This window comes from Ambystoma mexicanum, chromosome 2p (genome assembly GCF_040938575.1).
Source record: "Ambystoma mexicanum isolate Mex_15411 chromosome 2p, UKY_AmexF1_1, whole genome shotgun sequence".
NCBI classification, from domain to species: domain Eukaryota; kingdom Metazoa; phylum Chordata; class Amphibia; order Caudata; family Ambystomatidae; genus Ambystoma; species Ambystoma mexicanum.
Window position 1 is genome coordinate 417,616,329 of NC_090923.1, and position 16,479 is coordinate 417,632,807.

The 16,479-nt window shown below is 45.6% G+C and overlaps 1 protein-coding gene across 4 annotated transcripts in view; it reads right to left on the reverse strand.

Moving 5' to 3' along the window:
- Nucleotides 1-16,479, reverse strand: part of PXK (PX domain containing serine/threonine kinase like) — a 917,751-nt gene that overhangs the window by 778,971 nt on the left and 122,301 nt on the right. The gene's annotated exons all lie outside the window — the stretch shown is intronic.

Below are 16,479 nucleotides of genomic sequence, written 5' to 3' on the forward strand. Positions count from 1 at the left end.
ACACTTAAACACAAAGTAATGAAACAAGTAGCCTAAAATTGTACATCCACTAGGCTAAACACCTTTTCTATACTGCCACACCATGATTTTCACTAGCTGCAGGCCAGCACTAATAAGAGATGCTAATGACAGCTACATCATGGGCCTGCCCTTTTATGCCGAAATAACCCCTGAGGCTTGCAGAATAGTGAGGAGGTAGCGGCTGTGGAACTGCGGGCCCTATACCACAAATAAGAAGCTGGCTTTGCTTAAAACGCTGCATCAGTTTATTACTGGCCATACTAACGTTTGTATGAAGTACAATTCTTTCTGTACATTTTCCCTCTTCATTGGATATTTCTTGGTGTGTATCCGTTCTGGTCTATAGATATAATTCCCTAAAGATGTTTCTGTATTGGGAACTGGACATGCTCAGACTGACACCCGGCCCCTCCTTATCTAAAATTATCCAGAAAGAAGAATCAAAATAAATAGCCCTTGTACCGCATTAAAGTGGCTGATGTTGCAGCCATTTTATACACGCATCCAAAAACGTAAGCTGTTCGAATGAGTATGTATGGTCCATGGTAACAAACAATTTAATGTTAGGGTGAGTGTTGTGAATCGTGATGTGAGCATCAAGACATGCGTCCGTTATCAACTTCGAGATTCACATATACAATCCTTTTATCACAGACTTGTTTAACAACAGAGATCTCCAATCATTGTTACATTACTGAAATGCTCTGTGATTTCATGCAAAGCAGACAGGAACACTCATGGTGCTATTTGTCCCCTTTTGCTCTCTCATAGGGGTATTTTGAGAGAATACAATAGGAATGTACCAGACTGTCCACTTTGGAATGATAACCTATCAGAAAATAATTAATGGGGCTAGTCTAGTGTTACCCCTTGCAAAATATAAGTGAGGTGGTTCGAACAGAACGCCTGCAACACAGGGCCAGTGGGACCTCACACCACGGCAGGCTGGTCACACCACAGTTTGAAACTGCATTCAGACAATGCCTTCGTTAAGAGCAGGTGGCAGAAGAACCATTTACTTAGGCAGCAACAGCTGTGTTTTCACATTAGATTTCTTCAGTAAAGTACTTGAATTACAATGTAAGGAAACCAGCTTCCTTTGTTTAGCACCGATTTATTGATATTGAGGGGGCTTTGTTGCGTGACACAGAGGTGTAATTTGGGAGTGACCAGTGCCAGTCAGGGAGGTGCATTCTAGTGTTTCGACCCTGGGCACCAAGTTGCCTAGAAACTGCCCTGCTAATGAGGCCCCAGAAGACAGGCCCGCCATCGCTCCTGCCTGTGTGCAACCTGGGCAATAAAGCTGAACCTAAATGGTAGTGTCTTTGGCCAGTCGCATTCCTTCATTTTGAGTGAGGCACAGTGAGGGCCTTCAGAGTCAGCAATGCATGTGGCAGCAGGAGTCCAAAGTGGAGGCGCAGGTGCGAGCTGATAAGCATAGTTTATGTATACGTGCATGTTTGAGAGGAGTTGCATGTGCTGTAAGTGGGCGGTTATAAATGTGCCTGTTTTTGAACGTGCATGTGCGTTTTTGTGTTTGTTTGTCCCTCTCTACGGTCAGGTTTCCTTACAGTGGCATCAGAGGCGTTGCTGGGTGCACAGAGGGGCTATAGCCCCGGGTCTTTTGGTTATAGCCCTGTATTGAAGCTCAGAGGCAACAACGCTACAACCAAAAAAAGGCTAGGCAGCCCAGAGTGCCGACATTAGTGTAGCCCGAGATCTTTGTCAACACCCCTGAGTGGCATTTGGGAAAAGCAAACATGGGTGGGTTCTAACATGTGAGGGGGGTGCAGATCCCCAGCCCCCAAACCTCGGATCGTTATTTGGAGGATTCACCCTACTCCCTGACGCTACAGCACATTTGTAAGAAATATTTACACCACCACTGCGAAAGCTAATGGTTAGCACCCCTTGCTGCCCTTCAAAGCACTTAAGGGGGCCATAGATGCTGGCACAAGTGTTAGTTTCTACAGACCTTAAACTCAAAGTCACAAGCAGGACACCACTGGGAACTTATGAGAAACCTGATGGTGTCTCACACGCTAGCCCCGGGGATCTGTCATCCAGGGGGCATGGGCAAAGCCATCGCTATTGGATCCAGATCCTGGAGGTGGACCAGTGCAGGAGGATCACCTGGATGGGGAGTCTTTGGGGAGTGAAAGTGGGACACCGAAGGGTGAGACACGCTATTCCCTTCCTTGTACCACCTTTTCCCTATCCTACCAGGTAGGATACCTAGAAACTGAAACCCTCCCCCCTTTTCCGACACAAACATTTTCTCACAGACAAATCATCGTGAGGGACAACGGACTAACAGGAGAGCCATATACCTGATATGTCTCAATGCAAGGGTCAGGCACAGTCAGGAAATTACTGATAAATACACACACCTGATTTCCATCACACTTCCCGACACAGACAAAAGGCGGAGCACGAAAGCACACTGTGAGCAAGGCTAAACGCACAAGGAAACAGCAATTCCACGATGGCAGTTTAAACTGAGGAGAAAGTCAGCAAGACCGGAGAGGACGACAAGGAGGGAATTACCCTTGTTAAGTTTCTATGTGCGCCCTGAGGCCTACGGGCATGTTGGCGCTTTATAACAATTAAAATAAATAAAATAAATAAATACCCTTGCCCATTTCAACAAAGGGTTGCGGCTTTCAAGAAGCCTTAAGAAAAAGAAACATAAGATCGGGAATTGCAGCTGACAAACAGTGTAGTGTGTGTCAAAGGTACACCGGGCCCTCTCGCATTGATAGCCAAGGCGGGGAGAAGCGATTGCCACCATGGTACTGTTCTTGACTCTGACAGCAAAGCAACGCCAGTGAGTTCAGCACCGGCAGTGAGCTGGAGAAACCGATAGCAGACCGGACTGTGTTATGCTCAAGGTCGCAGGTGGCAACATTGTATGAAGAAAGAGAACTTGTATACGATTGAACTTTATGAAACCAAAATAGGTACAAGATACAGAGTGGTCCGGCGCCACGTAAGTGCTCACTCGAAGGTCTCTGTTTGGTACCCCCCCCTGAGCGGGTAAGAATTATTGAACTGTGAAATCAAAGTGGTCCTGCAGCGGGTTAAGTTGAATCCTGTGCACATTCGTAAGCCTTCGATTGTCTGTAAACTGAAATTGGTCTGAGCCCAGCTGAGGGGGACTTATTGTAGGAAAAGGGGCCGTTGGTGAACAGTAACTCACCCGAGAAAATATTGCAGTAGCAAGTGTGAGCCTGACAGAGGGGTGGCTATGAATAAAGTTGGTCTGAACACGACTGAGGGAAGCTCATTGTGAAAATAGGATCTGACCCGGCTGAGGGGGATCCAGGCTGAAGGCTGAATCACCAGACGAATATTTGGAAAGGAACTTTTTTCGTCGTTTCTGGCACATCAGGCCCCAATGTCAGTAAAAGGAACTGTACCTGCCAAGTACTGTTTGCTGCCTGCTGCCACCCCGCCACCGACATTTGCTGTTTTTTCCATTTCACAGCTTTTGGACCGGAGCAGCTGTGGTGCTTACGCACGGACTTTTCCGCTTGGAGGACGTCTTTGCTGGTAACACCAGCACGCCTGACCTCAAGGTGATTGTTTGCACTGTGTTGTCCCTCCGACTTCGGACTGTTTGAATTCGTGTGCCTCACAAGTTGTGTGCCTCACACGTTGTGGGTTACTAAAGTTGTGTGACTGTTGTGGCTTTATATGTAAAAAAGGGAAGAAAAAAAATAAATAGATACAGCCGCCAAGTGCCTAAATACTTCTTTTTTCTTTTACTTCTGAAAGCGTATCCTGCTCTAGGCGGCTCCGCCCCCTTTGACGAGTGACGTTGTTTGAGCCTCTTCAAATAGACGCTTTCTGGCGCCGCCGCGCACCAAGTACCTGCCAAGTACTGTTTGCTGTTCGCGGTGCGCGGCGCGAGGTGCCCCGCCTTATTGCTTCCCCTAACGCTTTACTTCTCTGGGCCTGCAACCTTACTTAAAAACACAGTGGGTGTGTAGGGCCCCGATGTTGGGGGGAAAGTTACACCGTCCTTTGGCTTGACCTTTTGAGCATTCCCTATTGCCCTAGGAGACTGCGGGCGCTTCGCCTTTGATCCTTGGGCTTGTGGCGCTTTGAGGCAAGTCTTGGTGTTGGGACTGGAATCCCAAAGGTGTGCTGTTAATTGAAGTGCTGTTAATTGAAGTGTTTTGTACATGGTTTGTCTTCAATGGGCGCCTGACTATTTTTTGCTATATATCTTTGTCAGGTGCCTATTAGCTCAATCTGTCCCCTGTTTGCCCTCATACAACATCTCTACAATAACGGTTGTTGTTTACATATAGCTCACGATAATTGTGTAAGAGTTTCTTCAGGGGGATTGGGGGCTGGTATAGATTATGAGCCGGGTTTTGAGAAGCAACTCTAAGCTTGATATCACCCTAAAAACCAAAGGGAAATTGGGAGGGTCTAATTTGCCAAGTAGTACTCATACCTTAGCCACTCTCCATCATATAGCTCCACTCTTGATGTCATCTTTGTCTGTCACAGAGGAGTTAGTTACTAATCAAGCAGAAGTGCCTGAGGCCCTGAGAATGGCGGATTCAGTTCTGTGTGTTGAGCCTCTGAGCACAAGCTCTCCTCCGGCCGCTCTGCTTCCGACCTTTTCCGTGCAAGATGCCAACCAGATTGACGAGGTAGAGGCGTGGGATGTTGTGCATGTACATGATAGCAACTGCACGCCGAGGTTTTACTGTGAAGGCTTTCCCCATGTTTCTGACACTTCTATGCTAGCCCCGACAATAATGTCTGAACTGGGTAAACGGGTGCGTCTCTCCTTGGGCCCCTCTTCACCAGCTTCGAGGTCCTTTCCCTTCCGTGAACAAGTCCATTTCCATCTATCTGAAGAGCCACTCTCTAATAGACCCAGAATTCTTGATAGGGATCAGATCTCCACTCCTTTAAGGGGCGAGGAACGTGGTGGGCCCTTTTCTTATAACAGCTTTGGGGTGGTTGAGAATCCACCTGCAAACCCTTTGCCCTGTGTTTTTGATTTGAATCCGGGATATGATGAGGCTGCCTCTATTGTGCACAAAGAGGAGGCACGGTCTGCCTCTACCCCAGAAGTTTTACTTGCTGATAGATCTACAAATGACCCATGTAATTTTCCGGTCATATCCCGAATACTTAACCTCTTGGACTAAGGCCATGAGCTTACACACTGTTCTATGAGGGAAATGCAAGGGTCTTTAGCCTTCTTGAAACAAACAAAAAATGGCCAAATTGGAAGGGTTCATCTTTGCAGAGGAACAATCCAAAGCATTTTACTTTGCACAATTTGAAAAAACGCTGGCCAAGGTCGCAGTGCAAATCCCGTCTGCTTATACCTTGCCCTCTGTACGGTCACAAGGCTTGCAGACGGATAATGTACTCTGGAACGCTGTCCCGCCACAAAGATCCTACTCCCAAGCGCTCACAGGGGCAACTTTGGCTGGTTCATCTCAGCCTGGAGTTGAGGCAGTTGACCTACTGGAGGTAGTGAAACTCCAACATGACCGGCTACTCCAGCTTGAACACACATTGTTCAAACTAGTTGTGAAGCCCCAGCTCATGGAATACTCAACACACCCTTGCGGAGCTGGTGACTCTGCCAATTATATGGAGCCTACACCTGACAGTCCCTCGGCTCTGACAGCTATTATTGACAGCCAGAGTTCTTCCGAACTGAATGGTTTGCCAGAATTATGTGAGACAGTGGAAACACAAATTGTACAAGAAGGAAAGTACTTCCCCTCCCGGAAGGCGAAGAAATCATTCTTGAGAGCCCAAAAACACTTAAACACTGCAAAGGCCACCAAGAAGAAATCAGCGAAGAAAGTGCCCAAGGCTGTGGGCACGCAGCTTGACACTGTCACCATTGACGACTTGCATACCTTGACTACCCAAGACGATCAGGCACTAGATCTTCGCGAATTGAGCAAGGAGAGCAAGAAACACCTGCAGTTAAACGCCATAAAATGTGGCAATGTGCAGGTGTTGGGATCTAACGTATTACGGCCCCTATCTGCCAAGTCCCAACCGTAACTTCAGTGCTTCTTTCCTAAGATCGAAAGCAAGAAAGCTGCAATGCGGCCAGCTGTTGAAACAAAGCTGGTAAGCAACCCAAATCTGGCTCCTGAGTTGTTGCACGTGATTCCAGAAGTGGTAGAGCAGTCCCTGGCATTGGTAGCACCTGACCGGGCTGCACAGGTGTGGCAGGAGGAGGTTGCGATCGCCCCTCTTTTTGAAGACGGGCGGTCGCACTCATGCCTGCCTTCTCCTGTGCCTGCTTACTCAGAGTCAGCACAAGAGCTACACCCACCAAGGCGAGGCACCGCCAGTAGCCTTGTCCTTCTTGAAAACTCCGAAGGACATGAAGGTTATACTGGGCTGGACTAGTAACCCGGCCATTAATGGTTTCACTAGGATCAACAGGTCCTTTTTGATGAGTTCCTTCTTTCAGGTTCCTTCTCTAAGAAATCTATCATGAAAAGACCTAGACTGGGTAAAGCTTGCATCCCATAATAATTATAGGGTACTGTCCAGAGTCCAATCACAGATTATAACGAAGTTGATCCTTGACTTCACCGACGACTTCGAATTGCTAGGACTCACTCCTTGCCTTTTTATGGACATGGAGTCCGCTTGGGATTTTTTGGACTTTGTCATACCTGTTCCAACTGCGAGAATGTTGGGTCCTGTTGTGGCTCCTTTTGAGTCACATGCGAACCAACTCACCACACAACTTGCATCACTTACGCAAGCACTGAGTGGTTTGTCATGGCTTGAGCCACTGATTAAAGTGGCAGCATCAATGAAACCCCCTTCAACGGAATCATAACACCACAGGATTACAATTGCTTCCTGGAATTGTTGTGGTGTGACCAATCTCAAGTCATGGCATTGTCAGGCAGACCCCAATTATAGGGCTGAGATTTTAATATTACAAGAAACTATGGCGCTAGATGCCCTTGTGTTAGATGGGTACATTTGCTTAAGTGCCCCTGCACGATGCTCTTGTCTGGGACGTCCTTCCGGAGGCACCGCCATTCTTATCAGTAATTTTCTTGGAGGGGAACGATGGGCTTCCTTCTTGGAAGCATGGGGTATTTATCCCATCCAACTTTCATCTGAGACTCTTAAAACTTCCTGGCATCGTGGCACCTCGTCATCCCTTATTGACTATGTCTTTGCATCAGCCACATGCTCAGGCTTTCTTGAACCCATTCTAATTTCAAATGTGGGCTTGAGTGACCACCGGATGTTGACCACTTACTTGCACTTGAGGCTTGAAGCGTATGAAAACTTGGAAGCTACAGCTCTGGTCGAATGTGATAGACACACCTTGTCCGTTCGATGGAACCCTTCCATTTGTCGTCAAATGGTGTTTCGCGTTAATCGAGATCTTGTTGTCTCTCGCGACAAGTGTTTAGCGGCGTGGCATAGGGAGAGAATCATCGACTTAAATCTAAAGATGATTCATATGCACTTGGTGTGCCTTTCGAAAGAAGGCCGAGCAAACAACTCCCTAAAAACTCCACGTCCCCACTGGCAAGAGGTGGCTAACTTAAAAAGACAAAAAAACTCAGAAACGCGGAGTGTGAGAGGTACTTTGCCGAATGCAGCAAAAATGAAACGAGAAAAAAAATGTAATCACTGCTCGCTTTAAGCATAAAATGTAGCTTTTGCGATTTGATGCCTACAACCTTGCAAACCAACAAATGGTGGAATTGCTTTGTACGAAAAATACAAGGGCGCAATGGGCAATTTTAAGAAATCCATTGGGCAAGGCCGACAACCGTATGATGGCTTCCATTTCTGGTGCGGAATGTAAATCTTTTTTCCTTACGAAATACAATCTACCAGAAAAGCACAAGAGGCTGGAATCTGCGATACTCCAGTTGGAATTCCCCTCCATTTGCCCTTGGGAAAATAAGGACATCATCTGGGCAATTGCATCTTTGAAGTTCTCAAAGGCGGCGGGTCCTGATGGGCTACCTCCATGTGTCTACAAGGACGATCCGCACTTTTGGGCCAGCTATTTGCTTCCCTGGTATCATTCAATATACCAATCTGGGAAAATTCCTTTATCCTGGCTCTCGTCGATTATAGTCCCAATCCACAAAAGGGAGCCTTAAATGATCCGGCAAATTTTAGGCCAATAGCCTTAATCGATATTTCAGCAAAGATTTTTGCAAGGCTGATTTTGTGTGAATTGGAATCATATGTGGACACTGCCAGGATTTTCTCAAAGATGCAGGTTGGCTTTCGCAGAGCCATGGGAACGCAGCTAAACGCATCAATTCTTGCTCACTTGCTGTCAACATCACATGCGTCTCCATCTAGCATGGTTTATATGGCATCTTTAGAACTATCAGCAGCATTTGATAGTGTACTGCGAAATAGACTCTGGCAGAAGGTGCTGTCCTATGGCATCCCCCACGAGTTGGTTGCAATTATAGCAGCACTTCACCAAAACACCTCTTATAGGGTGCGTATCAACACGGCGGGTTTGCGGTCTGACAACATCCCGACAAGAATTGGCGTGAAGCAAGGCTGCAACCTCGCTGCAATACTTTTTAATCTGTATCTTGCAGACAAAGAGCAGATATGGGAGGGAACAAACACCTTTGCGGTAAATCTAGGTAAGCTACGTCTCCACTGGCTGGCATTTGCCGACGACGTCATTCTATTTGACAAGGTCCCATTTGGGTTGCAAAATAAACTTAACATTTTTTATGAATATTGCAACCAGAATAATCTAACCATCAATTCAGACAAATCCCATATTATAATCATTTCTTCTAAAAAGAAAAATATGGGATACAAGTATGTTGTGAATTCCCACCCAATTATGAGGAAGGAAGAGATCATATACTTGGGTTACCAGTTGTCAAATGGCATGTCTGTCGGCAGGTGGCGCATGGTGTTGAAGACTAAGCTAGACCATCTATCTGCACAAATGAGGATTATTTTTGTGGAGGTACTGCAGATATTCGCTTTTGCCCATTCTCCACTATTACACAATGAAAGTGGAGCCCATCTTGCTTTATGCCTTGGATATTTGCCTAGTATATCTGGGGTCTTTATTAAATGCTCTTCAAGGTAAGATCTGGAAAAGAGTACTTGGCCTTCCAGACTATTTGCCTAACTAGATTCTGATTCATGAATTGGGACTCTATCCTTTGGCAGCGAAACATCATTGGCGTTTGTTAAATTCTTTTATTAAAATGACTTCTCCTCCTCCTAATTCTCTTTATGAGGACTTTGGGCTAATGCTCACAAAGGAACATCCTGCCTCTATTCGTGAATTCAAGTCGCGCATGTTGTCAATTTTAAAATCTATGAACATGACGCAACAGGATCTCATTGACTGTCCACAAAAGGTTTAAGTTCGTTTCTTTAGGGACGCTTGGGCACTTAATGCTGATTTAATTTCAGGTTATTCATCATTTCCCTCTTATGCGAAATTTTGGCAGGCTGTCCTGCCCCGTTTGCCATATCTTCTGTGCTTTCCCGACCTTCATGCAAGAAGGACATATATGAGGTTTCGATTGGACCTGATCCATACTGGTGCCCATATTGGAAACTGGTCAGGGTACAAGGAGTCGTGGCAGTGGGATTGCTGCCGGTTTTGCTCCAGGAATGGAGTACGTAAATCCTTGGAACACCTGTTCATGTATTGCCCACATTTTGATCTGGAAAGGTTTAGTTGCTTGGGACCTTTTTTGGTCTCATATTCGAATAATGAGCGTCAGTTGGTTTGGTTGGTTGTATGTGGGGAAAGTCCAATGCCATCATACTTGCAACAGTGAGACTTGTCAATAAGATCAAGAAAGTTCTACTGGCCCTATATAAATCAATGCATACGAGGAAAGACACTAAGGCTGGTTTGGGGGACTTACAGAAGGTAGCCATGCCATCTAATATCACATAATTGATTTTTAAAAACTGCTTATTAATTAGAGGTCCTTCATTTTGATTTTAGTAGGTGTAATGTATTGGTTGTACTCTAAAATTTTAAATTTAGTGCCTAAAAGGCTTGGACGGAGTCACTTCTCATTGAATTGAACTGTATGTATGTATCTAATACCTGCATCTTGTATAAAATAGTGCACTGTGATTTGATTTTGATTTTATCTTGTAAATTGATAAATGTAATTTATGTAATGTAAGCTATGAATTATGAATTATGTAATGTATGTAGTGACAATATTTTGTAAAGGTGTAAGAGAGAAATTAATTATTTTTTTTTTACTACCAAAAACAAAAAAAAACAAAAAACTGTGGCCTTGTGCCTAGTGAACCGCCTTCTCCCACGCTAAAAAGTGGGGAAGGGAGGCCAACAGCCTAAACATACTGACTATCATTTTGGGAACACTTCTTTCTTTTTGCGAACATTATCCCACACTATTTGTAGGTTTGGCTGTGGCGAGTGGAGAAGGAGGCAGACTCAACTCAACTCTACTTCATTTACTTCCATAGAACCCGGAGAAGCCCAGAGAAAAAGGGTAGAGGTGCGTGTGCCTTTAACAAGTGCTGGTCAGCTGACTATTTAAGGCCGCCTCTGTGACCCTTGCGGCGTGAAGCCCTGAGGCGGAAAGGGCTGAGGATGCTGTTTGGCTGTGGCGAGTGGAGAAGGAAGCAGACTCAACTCAACTCTACTTACTTCCATAGAACCCGGAGAAGCCCAGAGAAAAGGGTAGAGGTGCGTGTGCCTTTAACAAGTGCTGGTCAGCTGACTATTTAAGGCCGCCTCTGTGACCCTTGCGGCATGAAGCCCTGAGGCGGAAAGGGCTGAGGACGCTGTTTGGCTGTGGCGAGTGGAGAAGGAAGCAGGAAGCAGACTCAACTCTACTTCATTTACTTCCATAGAACCCGGAGAAGCCCAGAGAAAAGGGTAGAGGTGCGTGTGCCTTTAACAAGTGCTGGTCAGCTGACTATTTAAGCCCGCCTCTGTGACCCTTGCGGCGTGAAGCCCTGAGGCGGAAAGGGCTGAGGACGCTGTTTGGCGAGTGGCAAGTTGGCAAATAATGGCGGACTGTATTGAGGACTCGAGCCCAGAGGCGACGGGACTGTGCCGGCATAATAGACGACACTGATGTACAGCGTGTTCCACTCTTGCAGAAAGTAAGTCGCTATCACACATGCTCTTCTGACATAGGCGACTGCAATTCTGATCTAAATCATGAACAGGACCATGATCTGGAAGCTGCTTTCCATATTCACACATACACTTTGTGCGACACAGTATTTGAACCATCTAGTGTATTAAGTGTAACAACTGAACCCGCTAATTCGCGGGACGAAACTCGCCTGCCTGCTGGCGCTGCTGAGGAGTCCTGTGTCATCCTAGGTGGCGACGCGCTGTGCGCGGCTAGTATGGGTGCCGAGCCCGGCGTCTCTTCGTTGGTGCCTTGCCTCGAGGCTCCAGCTGATGCTGAGGCTGGGTTGTCAGCGTGTGGCGGCGGCGCACCCGCTTCGGCGTTGCCGGTTGCGGGCGCCGGTGATCCCGTGGACGCTGTCTCAGAGAGACCGGACTACGGGGGGGAGGGAGAGGAGGAGTGCGGCTCAGCACGGCCGGGGTGCCTCTGAGCGTAAGGTTAAACAAGGCTCCTGTACAGTGGGAGAGGGAGAGGCTCCCCCTGGTGGAGATCACCGTGCAAGAAAAGAATCAGCTTTGTTGAAAGACTGTAACCCAGTGGGACTACAGACCGCAGTGTCTTGTATACATGATTGTTCTCTCTCTAGCCTGGCTTGCGAGGACTCTATGCTTATCGCAAAGGAGTCAGACGTACTGTTCACTGCGAGCTCGCCAGTGTGTGTCAGGACTAAATCGGCCACTGGGTCCTCTAGTGAAACTCATGAAGCTATTGCTAATGATTCCATTCACCAGCAAAGTACTGTAAATACAGGAAGCCAACGTTCTGATCAGAGCTTGAAGCTTGATAACCTGATTGAGTCGAATGTGAGCCACATGAATGCTGCAAGAAGAGACTCACTAGGAGTTGTGAATAAGGTTCTACAGAACCTAGTGCCCTTGAACAAAGCATGCTCTAATAAGCAAGCATTAGAGCAGAGGTTCCCTGTGGACATTAAGGCTAAAACAGCCTTAAAACGAAATAATAGCCAATTGTTGGGGGCAACGGCCGATATCTGGTCGGAGGTTTGCTACAAACGGCCAAAGACATTTGACCACTTGCCAAATGAGGAGTCGCAGCATGAGACTTCTGACATTCATTTGACCTCCCAAAAGAGACATGGCATATTAAACAGGAAGGCAAATGGGGTTATCGACGAAACATACTGCAATGCGCACTCCTCACACAATGACTATGGACTCTTCATTGATGGAACGCCCGTTCCCCAAAATTCGTCGAGACAAGGAGTACCATTCTGGTAGATCGCCGAAGCTCAACAGAAAAACTACAAGAGCTGAAATACCGGCTGTGTTGTCCTCGACTGAATTGCAAGCCCTTCTAATGACTTCCTCGTCGATTTCACTGGCCTCTTTTATGAAACTCTATGAGAATATACATGAGGCAACTAAAGATTTAACAACTGTTGTGGCAATGATGAACTCCAAATTGATTCAACTGGAAAAAACTTGTGATCGCTCCTATGTGAGCGAGAGCATTAAAAGATTGGATGCAGCCTTTAATTTACTAAGCGAGAGTAGAAAAAGCGATTCATCCGACAAAAGGCTGTTCGCAGAAGTTGCCTGAGAGACACTTGCCCTATTCAAATACGAAACAAATCAGTCACTTCGGCAAAAGTCCGCCGAGTATGCCATTCTTGATGGGGAGCAAACTAGTGTTAAGCCCAGACCCCAGGCTGATCAAGAACCCATCAAGTCTGTAAAACACCGGCATATTCAAGCTGAGGCCTCGATTGTAAAAGAACATCAATGTCTCCAGTCTTCAATCCCAACATTGATTACTCTGGTAGGAGAAGAGTCCTCAATAGCACTTACGAAGGGTGTTGCAGCGTCATTAGACGTCAGAAATAATGCCTCAGAGCCTCTGACGATGAATGGTCCCTGCTCTTCGGTAATTTCGTTTGCACCAAGTGTGGCAGACTTGTCCTTCCACACAGCCTTTGAGCAGGCCAGATGTGCCGCCAACAAAACCTGCCATGACCCTCAAACGGCTTCAACCTCAGGAGTCAGCATACAAATGGAACCGACTTCAAAAGATAGAGTAATTCCCTCCACAGTGCGGCAATCTAATGTTTTTCCAATTTTTTTCTGGAGGGCTCCATGCCTCGGAAAAATCTGCGATAATACCACCGAAATCGCAACTTGCTGTAAAAATAATCAGAAAGAAATCAAAAAATCAAAAAGCAAAGAAAAAATAATGCTTCAAATGGAGCGCGGAAGTTTCTGCGGAACATTAAATTGGTCCAGATAGTGCCTACTGACTTGGTTAAGACATCCGTAGGCTCTGTTCCACCTATAAACCAAGCACAAATGCAAGGAAATAGTGTAAACTCAATACCTGTTAAACAGCCACAAACTAAGAGTATTACAACAACCATCGACAATGCAATGGAACTACTGGACCTGAATACGCGGAGTCGGAAGCTGCCTCTCCAAGAGGCGTTGACTTGCCACACAATATGGGCGAGCACCAAAGTAAGGCACCTCTTCAATGTAAGGAGAAGCCTGCACAGCTGATGGACAAAACAATGTTGGATAAACCTGCAAAAATCCAACCTCACATTGATAAGGACGATTGCAGAAATCCCGCCACAAAATGTGGGTCGCATGAAAGATCTTGTGAAATTATTGAAGTACGGGATAGCAATAATTCTCTGCCTCCTCCTGTATTCAGCCCAGTGTTCCTCACAATGGATGAGAAGAGAAAACAATGCTTAGCCAATTCTCAAGCTGATACACTGAGGAGGCTTCGGTCGAGCTCAAGTCGTAGCAACAAATTAGTAAACGAAAATGATTCCCATGGGGCATTGAACAGATGTACTGCCGTTGAGTCTTTGGATAACAATCGAAGTAAGGTGAAAGGGCTTGTGGCTGACAGATGTCCCCAAACATCAAAGGAAAGTGTGTCAAAGTCAATCTTGACTACAAACTGCCCTCATAAGGTGATAATTGAGAGCTTAGAACCAATTGATAATCTGATCTTGAATCGAGGAACTGTACTTAAGTTACTTCACCTTATACCAAGCTTACGTGCCATAACTTCAAAAGACATAAAAATCGTGGAGTTTCCAGTTGAAGGCACGAATGACAAAGTAGTGCTCCATTTAATGACAAACTTATTTACTGCTTCAATTTTGGAGGAAAACGTAGCATTGTTTTCATTGGGTTTCGACGTTTACAAATTTACTGTGCCTTATGCGTCTCGACCAACCTCCAATGGAAACTCGGAAGATCTAAGGGAAGCATCGCCGAGCGTTCTTATAACAAAGGTTCCGATAAGCGACACGGCGTTGAATCAATCACAGGAGCACTCGACTATGAAGCAAGTTTTTGATCAGAAATGCACTCAACCATCATGTCCGTTAAGGAAAACTCATATATCAACGAGTGATAGTAGAGTGGCAGGTGATGGCCAAAATGCACAAATAAGAATTACAATCAAAAGAAGCAAACTCTCCCATGATATCATCAAAGAGGATACTCAAACTGCAACTTCCATCCCAGGAAATCATGAATGGCAATGGCTAGCAGGGGCCTTAAACACAAAAAAATACCCAATAATGCCAGGATAATGAAGCCCCCATGGAGTACTGTTTAGCCTCCTTGAACACACAAGGATTTATACATCTGTTTAACACAAGCTGGTTGGACAACTTACATATCGTGTGTTTACAGGAGACTTGGTTAAGTGAGCTGTCGGTATCCTCGGATTTTGAGATTGTAATAAATCCGGCTATAAAATCAAAACATGGACGTCCTATGTCAGGGTTGCTGACAATGGTGAGAAGAGCAGCGGGTTGGCGTATCTTAAATTCTGTCAACCATTCTCCCTATATTCAAGAGACGACCATTGAAAGAGCCGGTGTTCATGAAGATACGCAAGACAAGATAGTAATACTGAACTTGTATTGGAACCATCTACGGGCAGGCAAAATAGATTTTATTGATCAGATAACAGGATTAATTGATCTTCGGGTGGAGTCATTAGATTGGTCGAAGATAATTCTTTGCGGCGATTTAAACCACGACCTTCTTAAGCAAGAAAATCTAGATCTAGGCTCATTGGCACAAGCATGGCTAAGCGAAATGGGTCTACGTAACATTCAGATGTTGAACGGAAGCACCTGTGGTGACATTCCACCTGTGCCCACATGGCATCGTGCGGATTCATCATCCATTATAGACTACATGTTAGTGTCTGAAGCTTTGCATCCTAGGATACATTCGCTGAAGATCTGTGAAAAAGCAAACAGTGACCATGACATGTTACTCATGAAATTTGCAACATCTGGAGGCAAGCAAAGACCAAAGTGGCCCCATAAACTCCAGGTTGAATCCAATAGAGTTCGCTTAAGATTGGAGGAGAGTGAAGTCAATGTGGTGATGATCCAGTATTGTCAATTAAGTGCTGATCTGGAATACGATCAATTATTGACTCGATTCAAAACCGTAAAGACCGGTCTAAAAAATTCAAACATGGTTCGGACTCATTTCGATCCCGAGATCCTGATCCAAAAACAAAGGATGCGTGCTGCACTTAGGAGAACTAAGTCCCTAGATGCTGCTACTCGAAAACTGAAAATAAAGAAGGCGAAACAAAAATATAAGAACTGGTTGAAGATGCATAAATGTGCTCTAGTGCAAAACGATGCGGAACAGATGCTTGCGACACTAAGGAACAAAAACTTGAGGTACTTCTGGAGGCTCATCAATAACTTTCAAGCTCCTCAATTGGCTCTGCAGTCCTGCATGGTCCCGGAATCCGCATGGATAGCCCACTTTGAAACTCTCTACAAGGCAGAGGCACCAGGAATTGTCACATTGGAAACATCTTTGAAACCGTGGGCTTTGACGTTTCCAAGAGAGGATATTGTATCAATAATCAAGAACGCAAAAAACACACGAGCACCGGGCCCTGATGGCCTTACCAATTTTACTATCAAACAACATCCTGAATTATGGGCATCCATATGTGTAGCCCTATTTGATAGAATAAGTAAGTGCCACAGGACCCCCAAATCTTGGAAATCTGCTGTCATTGTCCCCATATTCAAGAGGGGAGACAGAACATGCCCAAAAAACTATCGCCCAGTGGCATTATTGGATGTTTTGGGGAAAATCTATGCAACAATATTGCAGCAAAAACTCGTGGCATGGGCAGTCGAGTCTAATCATGTCGACAAAAGGTAAGCGGGATTTGTAAAGCAAGTGGGCTGCTCACTAAACCTGCTACTTCTGAATCTGATGAAGATGGAGGCTATAAAGTCTAATACAAAGGTCTATCTGGCCTT